The sequence below is a fragment of the Galeopterus variegatus genome, unplaced genomic scaffold (assembly GCF_000696425.1).
Source record: "Galeopterus variegatus unplaced genomic scaffold, G_variegatus-3.0.2 Scaffold1476, whole genome shotgun sequence".
Taxonomy (NCBI): Eukaryota; Metazoa; Chordata; class Mammalia; order Dermoptera; family Cynocephalidae; genus Galeopterus; species Galeopterus variegatus.
Window position 1 is genome coordinate 319,847 of NW_007727587.1, and position 6,319 is coordinate 326,165.

General features: G+C 40.9%; 1 pseudogene; it reads right to left on the minus strand.

Annotated features, from left to right (window-relative positions):
• Positions 1 to 2,257: 2,257 nt before the first annotated feature.
• Positions 2,258 to 2,453, minus strand: LOC103594091 (annotated as a pseudogene).
• Positions 2,454 to 6,319: the final 3,866 nt, after the last annotated feature.

A 6,319-nucleotide genomic window follows, 5' to 3' on the forward strand; every position in this document is an offset into this window, starting at 1 on the left:
GCACTCCAGTGGCTGGTGGACCATTTGCAAGATGGTTGTGGCATCTAGCCACTTTCATGGCAGTCATGGTTATTGTGGTGGGCCACCCACATGGAGGTGATGTTATTGGCATACTCCTTGGTGCTGGCTGTGTGCCTGGTTGGGGGGTGTCGGGACCCTGTCTCCATCCTTCAGGTCCCTGGGTGGGCACCGAGATGCTGGTGGTTTGCCTGGTTGTGGGAGGGGGGGTCTGGTTCCTGGCTCCAAGCTGCAGGTCCTCTGGCAGCCCCGAGGTGCTGGCAGTGTGCCTGGTTGTGGGAGGGGGCTCTGGTCCCTGGCTTCAGGCCTCATGTCCCTGGGTGGAACTGAGGCGCTGGTGGTGTGTCTAAGCCGGAACTAATTATTTTGTCCTTTGCTTACTTCTAAAAGGGGGGGAACTTCATGTTGGGACTAGTACTTGAGCTCTGTGGTTGAGCTAAATTGCTGCTTTGCTGCTGCTTCCCCAGAGAAGGCTTTTTGTGCAGCACAGGTTATAATGGTTGACTTTATATGTACTTCCAGCTCTCCAGAAACTTGGTGCACCTGGGTTGTGTAGTAACTTTGATCTGGGCCTGAGTCTTTTCATCATACTGCACCCCATACAGTTCTATATTCCTGACCAGTCTCCTCTGAGTGGTCCTATACTGATTGGGGTGCAGGTCAACTGTCCTTGCTGTACCCCAGTGGGCCCATCTCTCCCATGGCCCATGCTGCAAACACTTCCCATGGGACAGGCCGTGCACCAGTCCCTTGTAATGACTTACTGGCCTCTGAGTGGCTCCATTTTTACAGTTGTTGTAGCTCTTCCTATGTGGGTCCACAGGAACCCTATTAGTGGTCTTGCTCTCCTGGGGGCCACCAAGGCCCTCTTCTCCCCTGCTGCTTCCAAGCAACTCCATCCAAAGGGCACAGCCGTGGCTTTTGCTGGCTCCTGCTCCATGTGATCAGCAGTGCCAGCCTTAAAGCGGCTGCTGCATTAAATGGTCAGAGCAGTTTTTTCTTTCTCTCATTGTGGCTTCTCCCACCTTCATGCACTCCATAAGTCTCTCCTCCTCTTCCCCCATGCTCTAGTGGCCCAGCTTGGCTGATGTTACATTTTTATAGTTGTAAAGTGGTTGATTTCTGAGAGAGTGACTCAGGGGACTGTCTATTCCCCATCTTGACTGGAACCAGCACTCTTCTCTTGAATTTTTTAATACAAAAACAATATTACATTCTTTATGTTAATGGTTGCTTTAGGGTTTATAATACACACTTTTAATTTATCATAGTCTGCCATCAAATGAATGATATTATACCACTTTGCATATAGAAGAAGAATCTTTAAAAAAAAATTATTTTTTTTTTGGTGGTTGGCTGGTATGGGGATTTGAACCCATGACCTTGGTGTTCTTTTTTTTTTTTTTTCCCGTGTCCGGCAACGGATCACAACCCTCAGTGTCGCACACGCACCTCGCTCAGCCAGTGAGCGGGAACCGGTCTGTACGTGGGATCCGAACCCTCGGCGGGAGTGCCGCCGCGCTCCCAAGCGGCGCACTGTAGCATGCGCCACCGGGCCGGCCCGACCTTGGTGTTCTTAAGGCTGTGTTCTAACTGACTGAGCTAACCGGCCAGTCCTAGAATAAGAATCTTATATAGCAGTACGCTTTCATTTCTCCTTTATGGTGTTTTACTTTTATGTTTGTTATTAATCCAATGCATCTTTTGTTATTTTTACTTTAAATGGTAACAGTAAATCTTTTAAAGAGATTTACTTCATGAGGGAAAAATATCTACTCACATAATTACCATTTACAGTACTTTTCATTTGTGTACATAACAAATTTTCATCCGGTATATTTTTTTTTTCCTTCCTGAAGGACAACTTTAACAATTCTTGTTGAGGAGATCTGCTAGTGTTTTTATTTTATTTTTTAACATTTCTATGTGTAATTTTATTTTATTTTATTTTATTTTAATTTTATTTTGTTGATATACAATGTGGTTGATTATTATGACCCAGTACCAAAACCTCCCTCCCTCCTCCCTCTCCCCGCTTCCACCCAACAATGCTAGTGTTTTTATGTCTGGAAATGTCTTTGTTTCATCTTTTTTTTAAAAAAAAACTGGTATTGGTACATCTCACAGATACATGTATTCATGCCACAAAGTACACGGTACTTATAAAAGTGTACAGCAACGTTCCATGTTCCCATCTAACACAGCTTGCTTAAATTTATAGGCAGACTGACATTTCATCTCATGGACTCCTAAGTAAAGCTGGACCATGAGCAGGTGCAGGACTCAAACCTTTCAAAGCTTTACTCTTCTATCAGCACTCCTAATTTTATAAATGATAAATCCCATCAGTCCCATGCCTACCCAAATCTCCTGGTAAAATAGATATAGTAGGGCTTCATGGGGATCCAAACATTTTAAATAATGCTTTGAAACATCTTGGCACAGGACCAATGGCTCAGTCTGCACAAGAACCCTGCAGCCAATGACTCTTAACACCTTTATTTTTGAAAGATATTTTGCAGGTTGTGGAATTTTGTCCATTGTTTCATCATTTCAGGCAAGAAGATAAACCCAATTCCCCTCCATCTTGGCTGGAAGCAGAAGTCCCCCTTATGTACTTTAATTGAATTCATACAAACCTGAACCCAAAACAGACCTCACCAACCATGAGCCTCCTGATTTTGCAGGTCTTCTCCATTTGTGGAAGACTAGTGCCTGAGAAAGGCAAGGACTTGGGCTGAAATATATGAATTAGCTTCTTACTCTAAAACTTCACTGGCAGCACCACTTTAATTAAATAAAGGATTTCCTGCCTTCTTTCCACATTGTTTTATCCTTATGAAAGTACTTATGTTTGCCATGAAGAATTAGGGCAAAAACGTTAAAACCATACCTGCTGCTTTGTGACTCCTGTAGATTCATTTTCTTGTAGAGCTTGGTGCATCATTAGAAATAATCTAGTGTATCCAACCTCCTCCATAATTTTTCAAATGAAGCTCTGAGCCTGAAGAGGTGAAGGGCCTTTCTCGTAACTATCTCTTAAGTGTCAGAATTCCACGTGGAAGCTCATGATAGGAACATTCAACTTCAGGGATTTCACTGCCAGACCAGTAATTTCCAGTTAATTTGCTTTTTATTTTTATTTAAAAAAAATTTGAGGGGGGCCAACCCCGTGGCTCACTCGGTAGAGTGTGGCGCTGGGAGCGCAGTGGCGCTCCTGCCGTGGGTTCGGATCCTATATAGGGATGGCCGGTGTGCTCACTGGCTGAGTGCGGTGCGGGCGACACCAAGCCAAGGGTTGCAATCCCCTTACCGGTCACAAAAAAGACAAAAAAAAAAAATATTTTTTTTAAATAGGGTAGCTTTATTGAGGTTGGAAGGAAAATTTTCATTTTATGCCTCTGTGTGTGTATATGTGTAACCATTGTATATTTCTTTTTCAATTAAAAAATAAACTGCTAATAAATTTCTTGGGAAACTGTGAATCCCTTGTTTCATCTTATCTAACAGTGACAAACTGTAAATGATGTTAGTAATTGAATCCAAGCCTTATATTGCTTTCATTGTGTGAAGACTGGTGTGTTGCTGTGGGAAAGGTCTGGGTAATTAAGGATACCTTCTCTGAATATTGCTTATCATCCCACTTCTAGTATGGTACTTGCGTGTGTGAAATTGTCTGTGTATCAGCAGATTACATGACTGCAAAGTTATATTGGATGCAGAGAGATACTGATAGAACTTCTCTTAAACAGCTGGTGTAACAGCTAAATGTTGGTATTCACTATATATTCTGGGTGTCTAAAGAAATTATAGGACAACAAGATATTTAAATGACAGAAGCCGTGCAGAGATTGGTTCAAAATATTTCATCACATACTTCTATTCATTTTATTTATTCTTTTTAGTGTGCCAAGGAGCATTCCATTATTTTCTGTTTTTGCTTTCACCAAATTCTGTAAAAAGTATTGCTATAAGAGATGTTACTAGCCTGAAACTTTTTTTTTTACCTTTTATTATGAAAAATTTCAAACCCTTTGAACATAACGTGGATAATGAAAACTCATTCAAATAGATTTAAAAGTTATCATTTTGCTCAATCCATTTTTTGCTGAAGTATTTCAAAGTAATACAGGCATAATAACATTACACTCCTAAATACTACAGTGTGAATCTCTAGAAACAAGGGCATTTTCTTTATATCCTCAGTATCATTATCATACCTTCTAAAATTTCTCTTTTTCTTAGATATCAAATTGTGGTTGAAATTACTGATAAAGTAAATGGTCACTACTTTATTTTACTCCTTAGGGCCTTAAAAGCATAGGAAAAGATAAGCATTACTGAAAAAGAAAATCAAGAAAATCCATTAAAGGTTTTGATCAGAAAGAGCTTTGGGATCTTTAGAGTTAAAGCATCCTGGTGTTTAGATTCATTTTCTAAGTCTTCACTCTATGTTATCAGCCAACTCTGCTCATCTTCATGGTAAGAGGGGAGAAACTGTAGGTAGTACTTCTTAAAAGAAACCAAAATGTCTGCTGGTGATTGAATTAACTCTTGTTTTCTTATATCTACATTGGAGAACTCAGCAGAAGAAAATTTTTTTCTTGTGAGGCTCCTTTGGGGAGCCCAGTCGGTGGTGTTGACAGACTTGATATGAATCTTGAAAGACATTTACTCTTTAGTAACAGGGTATTGTCAGTCAATTGGTTATTTTTGGATATGCTGTTCTCTTTATTAGAATAAGATGCTCTCTTGGTGATAAGAGTAATAGCTTTGAAGGCTCGAGAACTGCATGCTTACTTCTTTATTTTATTTGAGCTCTCTGGGCACTTGCATTGTTGGTTTTCTCCCTCTTGAGATTCTTTATTCTCTTGCTTTTGGAGGCATCCCTCTCTCTTAGTTCCCACATTATCTCTTGATCTGGCTCTCTTTATATGTCTTCCCCTCAGATGTTAAGTTTGGTGGACATTCACTCAACCCCTGTTGATTAGTATCAGCCAGTCACAGTAATCCCAAGCCTGAGCCAGGCTGGGCCTGGGAGAATTGAGGAGAGATTGTATGGGACCTTCTGGGAAGGAAGACTTCTCACGCTTGAGAGAGCCACAGGAAAAAGGAACGTGTAACCCCAGTTGCTGCTGGAAGTCTCCAGCAGGAAAGACATTAGCATTTGGATGAAGCTGACACTTTGGAAAATAGAATGGAAGGACTGGGTCCCTGAAGACATTGTTGAGCTATAGACCCGCCCAATAGCATGTGCATGACTATGTGGATCTCTGAGTGTATCCTCCTTGGAGTTTGTTGAACATCTTGGAAGTATATATTCAATTCTTTCATCATATTTGGGACATTTCAGCCATTATTTCTTCAAATATTCTCTCTCCAGGGAAAATCATTAGATCTCTTGGCCTTAGTTTCCTCAGTTGTAGACTGGGGATAATAATGGCTGCTCTGAAAGTTATTTTGGTGGACTTAATGGCTGTAACCTGTTAAAGCATGTAGCCCGGTGTAGTTGTTCAGTAAATGATAGTTCCTTCCTCATTAGTTACTCAGCATAGAGGATTGCTTAAGAAAATCGCTTGGGCCGGCCCGGTGGCGCACTGGAGAGTGCGCCGCTTGGGAGTGCGGTGGCGCTCCCACCGAGGGTTCAGATCCCATGTGGAGACCGGTTCCCCGCTCACTGGCTGAGCGTGGTGCAGGTGCAACACTGAGATCCCGTTGCTGGTCAGTAAAAAAGACAAAAAGAAAAAAAAAAAAACCGAAAATCGCTAACACAGAATTTACTGAAGCTTAGATCTGACACAGGAAGCAGGAAATTAGAAACTTTGTGTTAATTGTATATATTATCTGGATCTTTGTGAAATATTTCATTTTTTTTTTCTGTTTGGGGCAAAATGTGTTTATGAATAATGATCTGGAGAAAATATATCTTTTGCAAAGTTTCTTTTTTACTTTGCCACGTTATTTTTTCATGAGCATTGTGTGCTTAATTTTTGTCTTAATAAAAAAATGATAACTGATTAGAGCTCTGACATAATACCTGAGGTACCCATGAGAACATTAATACATTTTTCTTCTTTTTTCAGGCATAACCACTGCCATCAAGAAGTTATTTTTCAGGGGCTATAGCTGGTTAGCTTATTTGGTTACAGCATGGTGCTGATAACACCAATGTCCAGGGTTCCATCCTTGTACCAGCCAGCTGCAAAAAAAAAAAGGTTATTTTCCCTGATAAACAACTTTTCAGTATCAGATGATTATTGAAAATATGAAATCTGAAGAGATTATTTAGGGAGGATATGGC